Raw genomic sequence first — 13,795 nt, 5'->3', positions numbered from 1 at the left:
TGTAATGATAAAGTGGACTCATGAATACATTCTTCTCACTCATACTCACTTGCTCGAGTCTTGTAACAAATTATTAGAATATGTAGAAAACTCATCAAAAGGACTAAAAGGGACTTTCTCAAAACATTCGAAAGAACTCTCAACATTTAACTTTTAACACTACCTTGAATTTGAATTATGGATTCAAGGTTGTGACTTGTGATAGGAAAGGTATCATGATGTGTAGGAATGTTGATAGCTAAACATGGGAAAAGTCACGAAATCACCGTCTTGGAACAAGTCTGCGACGCGAAGATGGTTTAAAATAATACTCGCGATATTAAATTTTGAGACAGAGGAGTCCGCATCCTAACCGCGATGCGGAGCAAATTGTAGCTCAGTGGGAGAGCAAGTCCGCGTTGCGGACTTACGTGCGAAATCGCACTCCACTTTCTCCTTCTTCGTTTCTATAACACCCCGAATCCGAAACAGACCAAAAATGCAAATTTTAAGAAGTTGCAGGTGCAACTTACGGTCACCATCCACGGACTGTAGGTCAAACCACGGCCCGTGCTGGTGGTCCGTGGTTCACCACTGCAACCCCTCCCCAAACCAGCTCAGAAAAGTCGGCCAAGTCCTGACTCACGGATAGAACCACGGTCCGTAGATCAGACCACGGTCCGTGGTCTATGTCCATGGATCGAGACCTCCACTACCCAGCCTTTGACACAAACTATGGTTAACCAGAACGGACCGTCATTCGATCAATGGTCCGTAGGTCTGAACGTAGATGAGGGTCAGCAGCCTGTTAGCTGAAAATTGTTGATGGGTCAACTTCAGATGGTCATAACTTTTATCACAAAAGGAATTATGTGTCCCATGACCAATGATACGATAGATCATTTAATCCTCTTTCCAACACCACTGAGTTTGCTAAAATCCGACCTCCGAGTAAAAAGTTATGCTTGTTTTAGTGAAGCCTTGTCGGGCAGACTCGACCGACGACTCCAATCGATGGACCGTCGATTGACCTACGGCCCGTAAGTCCAGTCCGTCGGTTACTCTGACAGCAATTAAGTTAGGGGTCTTTTGATCTTTTCCTATTTTGTTTAACCCCTAAGGTACGTCGTTTAGACCCTAAATCATGAGGTTTTAGTCAGTTTAAGCCTAGAAACATAACTAGAACTTACCCAAGTCAAATAATTAATCAAAACTTAGAAAATTAGAAGCAAGAGAGGAGAAAAAGGTCAAGAACCCTAGTTCAAGAAGGCAGCAAGTTTTCTTCAGTTCCAGCCCAGAAATCAAAGGATTTCTCCGTGAAATTCGTCACCAGGTATGTGGAATTTCACTAGTGGGTTCCTTTCACCCATTGGGTTCCTAGAATTCAGTCAGTTTCTTGATTCCCTTATTATGAATAAACCTAGGGTTTCTAGAATTACAGCAGATTATCATGAATTAGTTATTAACATGTTCCAAATTAGATTATCATGTTATTGCTCAGTTTCTCACATGAATTTCAGAACCCTAGCTATGTATTTCTTTAGTTCTTGAATTACACATGCTAGGTCAGATACTTCAGTATTCAGTTATACAGGCCTCAGTTATTAATGCATCATTATCAAATTAATTGTTGCATTCTCAGTTTGCATGTTCAGTTTTGAGCTATCCAGTATTTACAGAAATTCATTCATAACCAGTTAACCACTTAATTCATTGGGAGTAGCATAATACCTAGTTGGACTAGGGTTCAACGTACCCATATAGTCCCAGAACTATGAGCCACGTAGGTGTAAGTCCCCTCTGTGGGCAACATCAGTTTAGTGATCACGCCAGCATGTCTCTATACCTCTGGCAGGGTATATTGGGTCCTCTCAATGGGGCGTATACATCGGACTCCACATTTAGCTCATATGGTTTTATTGTCGGTTATTAGTAGCTTCCACAGTCCAGTCAAACTCTATTGCATTGACCACATTTACAGTTCATTCAGTATTCAGTCAGCATGTTATAAATTGGTCATTGCATTCAGTTAGCTCAGTATTCAACATCTATATCATGTCCAAATTGTTTCATTGCTTTATTGTTTTGTTCAGTTATATGTTATTTCAGTTTTACTGTATCCTGCATGCTTAGTACCTTTCAAGTACTGACGCATACGTGCGCTACATCTTCTCGTAATGTAGGTTCAGGTTCTCAGCATCCAGATCATGCTTAGATCATTTCCCGATCTCCAGTTTAGCAGCATCAGTGGTGAGTCCTCATTCTTCGAGGACAATAGTCATGTGATCTTTCAGTTTTCAGTCTTTTAGTTTCAGATTTTCTAGACTTAGCTGGGGCATGTCCGAGCACTTCTAGTCAGTTTAGAGGCTTATTTCAGACATAGTTAGATTCAACTTAGTATTGAGTTAATATCTTCTTTCTATTAAACTCATCAGTTTTCATTTATCTCAGTTATAGTATATGGATATTTCACATTTTTCATTTTTATTTATGATTTAGCTTCTGCATCAGTTTATTATCTTTAGTATGCTCATGAACATGCCAGTAGAGTTAGCTTGGGATCACTTGTGGTCCTATGTCCCGTGTCCGCGTCTCGGGGGTAGCTCGGGGTGTGACAGTTTCCCCAGCCCCAATTCGCCTAAATTTGATTCTTTTTCTCAATCTCTCTTTAGATTTAGATACCCAACACATGTACACTAGAATCTAACTCTAACCACTCTATAAATCGACACATTAACCTCAAGAACTCCTCAATCTCAACCCAATTCAAGAATGGAAACAAATTCATGAATACATAACAAGAATATCAAAGCTTCATCTTTTAGATCAAATTTAAAGCTGAAATTAACATGATTGGCGTGTGGGTGAACACCCAACACTATGGAAGATTACATACCTGAAAGAATTATCCTCTTGAAGCAACTTGAAGGAAAGCCTTTGAAAAAGAACCCTAGCCTTAGCTTTTCTTGATTTTCTTGAGCGTAGAATCTTTGGAGTGAATGAGAGGGTTTTGATTTAAGAAAACTGATTTTCTACACATTTAGGGCCATTTAGATGACCTCCTAAGGGTTTTTAGGACTAAAATACCCCTAAAGAAATAAATAAGACGAGCTGGGAGTCTGGGGATATATCCAGACTCAATCTTTTCTCGAATGAAGTGACAATCTATCTTAATGTGCTTTGTTCTTTCATGGAACACTACATTAGAAGCGATATGTAGTGCAACTTGGTTATCACAAATCAATGTCATCAGTTCGACTCCTCCCATCTTCAATTCTTGGAGAAGTTGTCTCAACCATATAAGCTCACATGTAGCTAGTGCTCACATGTAGCTAGTGCCATAGCTCGATATTCTATCTCTGCGCTTGATGTAGCTACGACAACTTGATTTTTTACTTTTCCAAGATATTAGATTGCCTCCAATTAGAACACAATAACTTGAAGGGGATTGTCTGTTAGAAGGAGATCTTGCCCAATCGATACAATATCCGACACTGTTGGTGTGTCCCGTATCTTTATACAATAAACCTTGTCTTGGAGAGCTTTTGATATATCACAGGATGCGAAACACTACATTTCAGTGACTATCACAAGGTGATTGCAAAAATTGGCTAACTACACTAACAACAAATGAGATGTCTGGTTGTGTTATTGTAAGATAGTTGAGTTTGCCCACAAGTCTCCGATATCTGCTAGGATCTTTTAGAGGCTCCCCCTGTCTTGGAATAAGCTTAGTACTTGGATCCATTGGACTGTCCACATGTTTGCAATCCAACATACCAACATCTTCCAAAATGTCTAAGGCATATTTTCTTTGAGTAATAGCAATATCATGGCCAGATTATGCAACTTCAATGCCCAAAAAGTATTTCAACTTGCCCAAATCCTTAGTCTAAAAGTGACTTGAGAGGTGTTGTTTTAGTTGATCAATACCTTCATAATCATCTCATGTAATAACAATATCATCAACATAAACAATTAAAAATATATATTTGCCATGAGATGAATGCCTATAGAATACAAAGTGATCAACTTCTATTTGAATCATTCCAAATTGTTGGACAACAGCTCAAAAACGACCAAACCATGCTCTAGGAGATGCTTGAGACCATAGAGGGATCGACAAAGTTTACAAACTATTCTAGACTCCCCCTGACGAACAACCCTTGATGGTTGATCCATATATACCTCTTCAACAAGTTCTCCATGCTGGAATGCATTTTTGATGTCCCGTTGAAAAAAGGTCCAATGATTCATTTGTTGCCATAGAGATGAGAAGAACATAAGCCATCTTGGAAACTGGTGAGAAAGTATCTCCATAATCGATGTCATAAATCTGAGTGCATCACCTAGCAACCAGTCTTGCTTTGAGACGATCAATAGCTCCATCTGAACCTACCTTAACTGTGAATACCCAACGACAACCAACTGTCGTTTTGCCTTCAGGTAAAGGAACAAGCTCCCAAGTACCATTATCATACAAAACAGTGATCTCCTCAATCATAGTTTGACGCCAACCTGGATGAACTAGTTCTTCTACCATAGTCTTAGAAACTTTGACTGATGATAAGCTAGTAAGGAAGGCATGATATAAAGGTGACAAAAGATGATAACTTAAATAAGAATAAATGAGAGTTTGATTGGAATTAGTTATAATACCTTTGCGAAGAACAGTGAGAAGATCATCAGATAAGTGCTCAACCGAAGTAGAAGACATTGTTGGAGCAGGTAATGAGTCACTAATATTGCTTTGTGCACCTATATCAGAATTAGAAATGCCAACTGGATTATCAAGTTCAGCATGAGGTTGAGTTCGTCGGGAATAGACCTTAAGAGTTTGAGGTGGAGTTGGGGTTGGAATAATTGGAATGGGAAGGACTGCCATAGCTTTCTGATTTTCCGTATTAGGAGCAAAATACAGAGAAGTCTAAAAAAAATTAACATCTTCAGAGATCAAGTACTTATTGGTAGAGGGATCACAACATTTGTAATATTTTTGTAGACAGGAATACACAAGAAAGACACATATAAAAGCCTTGTGCTAAAACTTATCTTTTTTGGGGGTAAGGTTATGAACAAAGCAGGTGCAGCTAAACACACGTAGAGGAAGAGGACATTTTTTTTGGTCTGGATAAAGGATTGAGTGAGGACTCTGGTACTGCAAAATAGATAGAGGCATGCGATTGATTAAATATAAAGTAGTAATAATAGCATCACCCCAAAATACGTAAAGGGACATGATTGTGAATGAGTAATATTCGAGCTGTTTCAATTAGATGTCTGTTTTTTCTCTCAACAACTCCATTTTATTGAGGAGTATATGCACAAGAAGACAAATGCAATATGCTGTGGGATGACATAAAAGAAGAGAGAGAAGTATAGAAGTATTCTCGGGCATTATCACCAATTAACTTCTTAATGGAAATACCAAATTGATTGCGAATTTTAGCATGAAATTTCTGAAAGATAGAGAATAGCTCAAATATATTTTTCTCTAAAAAACCTACATGCACCGAGAATAGTCATCAATAAAAGTACAAAATAATGAAAGCTTAAGGAAGAACTCATACGACTTGGACTTCATATATCCGAATGAACGATTTCAAACATAGAGGTGACCCTATTATTAATGCATTTTGGGAAAGAGGAACGAGTGTGCTTACAAGTTGACACGACTCACATTCTAATAAAGATAAACTAGATAAATTGGGGACCATCTTTTGCAATTTCAAGAGACTTGGATGACCCAATTAACTATGGAGCAATTTAGAAGAAACAAAACAAGTGAAAGAAGCATGTGGTTTTGGGATAAAGAATAGGTACAATTCATGTGACTCGTGTCCTTTTCCAATCACCTGTCACGTACTCCAATCCTGCACATGAACAAAATCATCAAAGAAGTTTACAACGCATTTATGTTTTTTGTTAATTTGCTAATGGAAATAAGATTGTATGGACATTCAGGTGCAAAAATGACTGATTTTAAAGGTATGAAAGGCATATGATGAGCTATACATATCTTTTTTACAATCGTCTTTGATCCATTCACCAAAGTAATAGTAGAGAGAGTAGAAGGGGTAGTTAGAGTAGACAAAATGTTTTTGTTACAAAAAATATGGTCAGAACCACCAGAATCAAGAATCCATTGTTCCTGAGATGAAGACGGTGCAACATATGCAAATGAGTTACCAGGTTGTATTCTGCAAGAAGTTGATGATTGTTTCCTTGGTGTTTGATATTGAAAGGTAGTCATTATAGTCTACTCCAATTAAAGTGATAGATGAGATGATCCATCCATTATGTGCCTTTATTTTTTTGTCACAAAAAGAAGTATTGAATAAAGAGAGAGATGAGACTTGACAGTTTTTTGATATGGTTGATTTAGCAATCAGTTGATCAATCCATCTGTTTTGTTTTCCGTTTCTATTACTGAAATAGAAGAACATTCAGAGAGGGGGCCAAAGAAAATCAATAGCTCTGATACCATCAGAAATTAGAAGAAGAAAGAAGAAGAAGAGATATTGGGAGTTGAATTGATTGATCATTCCCTCAAGTTGATGGAATTAAATAGTTGTTACAGATAATGTAAATAAAGAAAGAAGATAATAAAATATTACACAATCTCCTAACTGCCTACTTTAAGAGATTAGGGAATATTCTCATAGCTAGATTATTTAATCATACTATATTTAAATATTCTCATATCTACACTATCCAAATATACCATAATTAACATGACCTTTCAGTTGTGCATATATTATTACCTTGGGTAATTTTATTTATTTCAAATTGTTCAACTAATTTTTCTTTTGAGATAATAGGGAATATTTTTATTTCTTTTCCAATAACTTCACCTTGTATAGATCAGTCATGTATATTACATTTTGTAGACACACAAATTTTATTGGATTTAATTCATATAAAATTTGGATTAAATTCATGTTTATTTGAGTTGGATGATTAATTTGGGCTTTACAAATAAATAAATCAATTTTATTAAATTAAAGTCCAAGGATCATTTCACCTTGAAGCCCAAATCCACGACTCGTGTCACGATGCCTAGGCATCCAAGACCAACGAGGTGACGCCACGTGTCCAAATGAGGTGGTAGTCCCAGTCAAATGCAAGAACCAATCACAATTTGCCAAGTGTCAAAATGACATCCTTTGGCCAATCATATGCAACCTTGTCCACCCCCTACAATTATAAATAGAGGATGTATATGACATTCTAAAGGCATCGAGAAAACTCTTCAACAAGCATTCTGCAATTGGAGAAAGCTACAACATCAACTACATAGCTCTTTGAAGGAGTGATCAACAGAGTTCTTCTCGGAGATCGACTTGAAATGGCGAAACACTTTTTGACGTTCCCGGAGATCGACAGCATCTCAAGGAGGTCTACATAATCCAATAATTCGAGAAGTACGCTACTAAAGGCCCTCGAATCTTGGAGAAGCTTAGGAGAGAGAATCAAGAGAACAACAACATTGTACTCACAAGAGTCATTAATAAAAATTATATTTTTCTTTTATTTATTTTGCTTGCAGTCAATTTTCAGCGCTTAAGGAAATTTGTTGCGAACACATGTCTCATGGCTTAAATTAATAGCCTATTTAGAAGCAACGTTAGTTTCCTCCAAAAAAAATTGTTTAGCCGTTTCAGAAATTATTGACTTATTAGACTGATCACTAATGGAGTACTCTTTGCAATCAATGACATTTATACCACAATAAAAATTACCTCTACCTTCCTTTCATTTCTCCACAAATTTTCATCTTTGATCTTCTTCATATATTTTTGTCAAATTTGATGATTCTTCTTTACCAACCTTTCTTTGTAATACCTCCCCTTCTATCATATCTGTTTTTTAATTAATACACATCTCATACATTATAAATTCATCTTCTAGATCACCAAGTCTCATGGTATTCAGATTTTGAATAAACTCAATATCTTTATTCTTGTTCTGAAACTCTAAACTTAGAGAATTTAATATTTTTGCAATAACTTTAAGTTTTTCTTATTCTTCTCCCTTGATCCAGAGGCCATCAACAATTTCTTTAATTCTCATAAAGAAATCTTTGATTGATTATGTTGGTTTCATCTGAGCCAACTTAAACTGTCTCCAAAGCTCTTGAAGTTTTTCTCTCTTCATGTCTGAAACACGTGATGTGATTTTACTAAAATTGTCCAAGACTCCTTTGCTGACTTAGCATGTAAAATTTTATATTAAATACATGCAATTTGACCTTGATATCAAGGTAAAACAATGCCTTATAATCCAATTATCTATTTGTCTCCAATTATATTGCAACTTCACCGGTCAATGTTATGCCCCTTGGGACATCAACGAATCCAATATCAATAATGGATCATAGTTTAACAAAATTGAAAAAATATTTCATCTGTTGATACAACTATAAAAATTATTTTTGTTGTCAATCACGAAAATGGGATATCTGTGCAAATATGAAATACTCATATTCGTTTATATATGTTGTATCTCATACAAGGATTTTATAAGGATCTAACACAAGCTCTGGTACCAATTTAAAATAAAATATGTAGCATCAACAAAATCGCGTGTGCCATTACCGTATAGATATCAATTTGAAGAATATAAAATTACGAAGAAAAGATGATAAATAGGAATCATCAAATCTAAAAAAAATATATGAAGAACATCAGAGTTGAAAATTTGTGGAGAAAGAAAAGTAAGGTAGAGGTAATTTTCATTATGTTATAGATGTCTTGAATGCATAGAGGGCGCCAATAGTGATCAATCTAATAAGTCATTTATTTTTGAAATAGCTAAACAAAAAAACTGGTGAAAATTGATAGTCTGGTAATTTAAGTCATGAGACATGTAATAGACATGATTGGTTCTATATGAGGTGAAGTTATTGCAAAAAGAAACAGAAATATTCACTATTTTCTCAAAACAAAAATCAGTTGAAGCTTTTGAAGATGAACTATTGATAAAAGAAGCAAAAATGTTCACAAAGAGCATATTTTTGATGATCTACTGAAAATTGAAGTATAAACAATTGCAGTTCTAAATCCACAATTGAAGTGCATCACTATGATATTGAAGATACAATCAACTTTGAATAATTATTCAAAACTATAGACTTTGAAGAGTATGAAATATTATTTGTCGATAGTCCTACTCTACCACATATAGAATCAACTAAAGTCGAATGGACATGCAAGATCATGTACAAATCAATTGGAGAAACAGACGATTTTAATGCAAGATTAGTTATTCAAGAATGCAAAAAAATAAAAAAAATACGATGATATTTTTGAAATGTTTAATATGAAAAAAGGTGAATTGATTTTGGATTGTGCTGAAGAGAGGCTAGAGTTGACTAAAGTTGGCACACTCAATTTTGTTAATGCTACATATTTTAGAAAATTGGTAGAAAGTCTAAGATGCTTGATGCTAGGCAGAGTCACATTTGAAGATCTTGATTTAAGGGAGATTATGTAGGAAATAAACCAAGAATATGATTCCTCATTAGTTTATGATTTATAGTATTTACTTAATTATGATTCATTAATATTTGTTAATTAGGTAGGTTCCTAGCCTTAATTTACTTTCGTTGTTAGTATTATAAATAAGGGTGGCTTATTACATATTTTTAATGTAGAAAGATAAATTCAATGTTGTGAGAGATGCACTCAATGTATAAAAAAAATATAAAAGTTATTGAATTATTTAATAAAGCCTCTTACCTCCTATTTGTAAATTAATAAATTTTATCAATATAATCGTTGTTGGGTTTTTCACTTGTGCATATATTATTACTTTGGGTAATTTTATTTCTTTCAAATTGGTATCAGAGCTTGCGTGAAATCCTTATATAAGTCTTGTGTGGATTCAACATATACAAAACAGTATGAGTATGAGTATTTCATATTTACATGAATATCTCATTTTTTGCTTTTGATGGCAAAAATAATTTTGAGAGTTGGTATCAACAGATGAATAAATTTTTCAAAGTTGTTGAACTATGGTCCATTATTGATAATGGATTCATGGAAGTTCTAGAGGGCACAATATTCATAGGTGAATTAGTTATATAATTGGAGAAAAAAAAGAAAATTAAATTATACGACATATTTTTACCTTAATAGCAAGGTCCAATTGCATGTATATAATAAAATCTTATATGCTAAGTCAGCAGAGGAGGCTTGGACAATTTTAACAAAAACATATCGACGTGTTACAGATGTGAAGAGAGAAAAACTTCAAGAAATTTGGGAACAATTTGACTTGGCTCAGATGAAACCAACACAATCAATCAAAGATTTTTTTACAAGAATTGAAGAAATTTTTAATTGTCTAAGGATCAATGGATAAATATTAGAAGAAGTTAAAATTATTAAAAATATATTAAATTCTCTAAGTTTAGAGTTTCAGACTAAGAAGACAGATATTGAGTCTACTCAAAATCTGAACATCTTAAGAATTGGTGACCTAGAAGATGAATTTGTCATGTATGAGATATGTCTTAATAAAAAATAGATGTGATAGTGGACAAGTTATTGCAAAGAAATGATGATAAAGAAGAGACACTGAGTTTGATTAGAACAAATGAAGAAGACCAAGCAAAGGATGATAAAGAATATACATTTAGTTTGTCAGAAATATATGAAGTATACCGAAGTTTTAGAATTGTGGAGAAAGAAAGGGAAGGTAGAGATAATTTTCATTGTGGTATAGATGTCTTTAATTGCAAAGAAGACTTCAATTGTGTTCAATGTAATAAGTTAATAATTTTTTTAAATAACTAAACAAACAATTTTGATGGAAACTGATGTTGCTTCGATAGAGGCTAGTAATTTAATTCATGAGACATGTAATAGACATGATTGATCTATAAAATGTGAAGCTATTGAAAAATAAATAATATTCACTATTGGCTCACAAGAAAAATTAGTTGAAGCTTTAAAAGATGAAGCTAGTAATAAAAGAAGCAAAAGTGTTCAGCAAAAGCAAGTTTTGATGAACAACCCGAAATTGTAGCAAAAACAATTGAAGTTCTAGATCCGCAATTGAAGTGCATGACTTTGAATAGTGCAGATACAATGAACTCTGAATCTTTATTCAAAATTATATGTTTTGAAAAGCATGAAATATTATTTGTTGAAGATGTTACTTTATCAGATACACAATCAACTTGGTCAAATGGATATGCAAGACCAAATACAAATCAATAGGATAAACAAACGATTTTAAGTTAGGAATAGTTATTCAAGAATAAGAAAAGGAAAAAAACATGATGATGACATTTTAAAAATGTTTAAAATGAATAAAGTCAAATTGACTTTGGATTGTGCTAAAGAGAGACTCGAGTTGACTAAAGATGGCACACACAATTTTGTTGATGCTACATATTTTAGAAAATTGATAGGAAATCTAAGATGCTTAACTTCTACAAGGCTTGTTATCACTTATGGAGTTGTTCATAAAGGTGAAGAAGATACAAGGCATGATCACATTTGAAGATATTGGTTTAAGGTAGACTATGTAGGAAATAAACCATGAATAGAATTTCTTACTAGTTTATGATTTGTTATTTATCGTATTTACTTATTTGTCTTTAATGAAGATTTGTTAGTTACGTAAGTTCCTAGTCCTACTTTACTTTAATTATTAGTATTATAGGTTCCTAGTCTCAGTTTACTTTGGTTGCTAGTATTATAAATATGGGTGTCTTATTAAATAAATTCAACGTAGTGAGAGATACATTCAATCTGTAGAGATACATTGAATGTAGAGAGATACACTCAATATGTACAAAAATAAAAGAGTTATAGTGTTATTGAATATATACTCCCACCTCATCTTTGTAGATTACTAAATTTCTTCTATATAATCATAATTAGATCTTTCACTTGTGCATATATTATTACCTTGAGTAATTTTATGTAACACCCCAGAGATTTTTTGAACTAAGACTCGAACCCTTATTTGTAGTGAATGAGACTTCTGCAAGGAATTTAAAATTTCTTGAGTGTTAAGGTCACTGGACGTAGCACCTTGAGTTCCAAAAAGAATCGAATTGGAAAAAGCAAAATCTGAAAATTTGCAAGTTAAGCTAAGTATGAGTTTTGGGTTGACTTCAAACAATCATAACTCCTAGCTTAGGACGATTTAGTGCACTACCAGATACCGTAGGAAATATCTTTGAATTATCTTTCCAACACCACCGAGTTTGCTAAGTTTTGAGTTTGGATGAGTGAGATATGGCCTTTTGAAATTAGGCTGTCCAGTTAAGGAAAGTTAGCCGAAAATAGTGAGGGGTATTTTGGTCTTTTTCTTACCCATTCAGATTTAATTCATTTTAAGTAATGTTTTAGGAGTCTAATCCTATTAGGTTCAGTTTTATAATCCTAAAATTAGCCTAGGGTTTTAGTTGAGAATTCAAGAAGAGAAAAGAGGAGAAAAGAGGAGAGGATCAAGCGTTCGTCAAGATTCTTGCGTCTTGTTGTGGATTTTCGCCATGGGTTTAATCCCTAAGAGGTATGTAAGCTTCCATAGTGTTGATTTTTTCACCCACATGCCAAACATATTATTTTCAACGAAGTTTCATTCTCAAAAAGTTGAAGGATTTAAGTTTTTGATAGGTGTTCTTGAAGTTCATTTTAAATCTTGTTTTATTGGGGTTTTGATGATTTCTTCAGATGAAAGTGATTGTTTTGAGTGTATTAGTGTGTACTTAGGTTGGATAATTGAATCTAAGGAAAACATGAGAAAAGAAATCGATTAAAAGCGATTTAGGGTCAAAAAACGAGAGGCGAAATTCGTCTAAACATAGCCTGGGGAGAAGCTGGCGCGGCGCGCCCCATTTGCGCCCAAGGGGCTGGGGCAGCATGCCTTCAGTGAGCCCATATGCAGTCTCTGAAGTTATGGGCTGGCTCCCCACGCCCAGAAAGTGTCAGGGTCGCCTGCCCCCACTCATTTTCTGTCGGTTGTCCCGTTTGAGCCCCTTTTAAGTGTACCTTCACTCCCTTTGATTCTAATCACTCTAAACTACTTCCAAACAACTAGAAATCATTCATAACATGATCATAACCTTGAATTCATAATTCAAAATTCAAGGTAAAGTTAAGAGTAATGTCTTGAGAGTTCTTCCGATCATTTAGAGAAAGTCTCTTTGAGTCTTTTTGAGGTGACTTCTATAATTTCTAATAATTTCTTTCAAGACTCAAGTAAGTGAGCATGAGAGTTAGGAGAATGTATTCGTGAGTCTACACTATCACCTAGATCCTTCATACCATGAACCATAACTCTTTAATTCAGAATTCACATTCAAGAGAGAGTTAAGCGTAAAGTTCAATTGTGAATCCTTTGAGATTCACCATCGATCTGAGTTAAGCTTTGAGTAAGTAAGTAAGAGAATTAGAAGTGTCGTATTAATGAGTTCCATGTAGTTTCTAGACCTTTGAGTCAAGTCGTTCATGCCCATAAATTCCGAATGAACTCCATAAGTTGAGTATCTATGAGAGGAGTAATATCTCCATGTCCTAAGCCTTAAGTATTGAGTTTCTAACCCAATTGAGATTATAATCCTAATCATGGGACTATTACCTATTACCCATGAAGTCTATGAGTTGAGTTGTTCATGCCCATAATTCCGCATGAACATTATAAGTCGAACAATCTTGAGATGGGAAGTATCTTTGAGTCCTTGAGTTGAGTAGTTCATGCTCATAAATTCCGCACGAACCCTATGAGTTGAGCATTCTTGAAGTGAGTAGTATTATTGAAGTTCTTGAGTTCCAAGTATTGAGTTCTATGTATG

At 34.5% G+C, this 13,795-nt stretch overlaps 1 protein-coding gene and 1 pseudogene across 3 annotated transcripts in view; both read right to left on the bottom strand.

The window, feature by feature from the left end:
- The window catches only part of LOC125825807 (eukaryotic initiation factor 4A-2-like), a 468,338-nt gene that overhangs the window by 104,464 nt on the left and 350,079 nt on the right, over positions 1-13,795 (bottom strand). Inside the window, exon 1 of one of the 3 annotated variants that reach the window (XM_049505101.1) lies at positions 10,548-10,553. The exons of the other annotated variants lie outside the window; for them this stretch is intronic. The gene's annotated coding sequence lies outside the window, so the exon portion shown is untranslated. Of the gene's footprint in view, positions 1-10,547; positions 10,554-13,795 lie in introns of those variants that run through there. 3 annotated transcript variants of the gene reach the window in all.
- LOC125825843 (uncharacterized) overlaps positions 7,210-13,795 on the bottom strand; it is a 30,917-nt pseudogene continuing 24,331 nt past the window's right edge.

Source organism: Solanum verrucosum, unplaced genomic scaffold (assembly GCF_900185275.1).
Source record: "Solanum verrucosum unplaced genomic scaffold, falcon-dt-bn FXZP01000247.1, whole genome shotgun sequence".
In the NCBI taxonomy this organism is placed as follows: Eukaryota; Viridiplantae; Streptophyta; class Magnoliopsida; order Solanales; family Solanaceae; genus Solanum; species Solanum verrucosum.
Note: the sequence above shows the minus strand (reverse complement) of the source record. Positions and strands in the feature narration are given on the sequence as shown.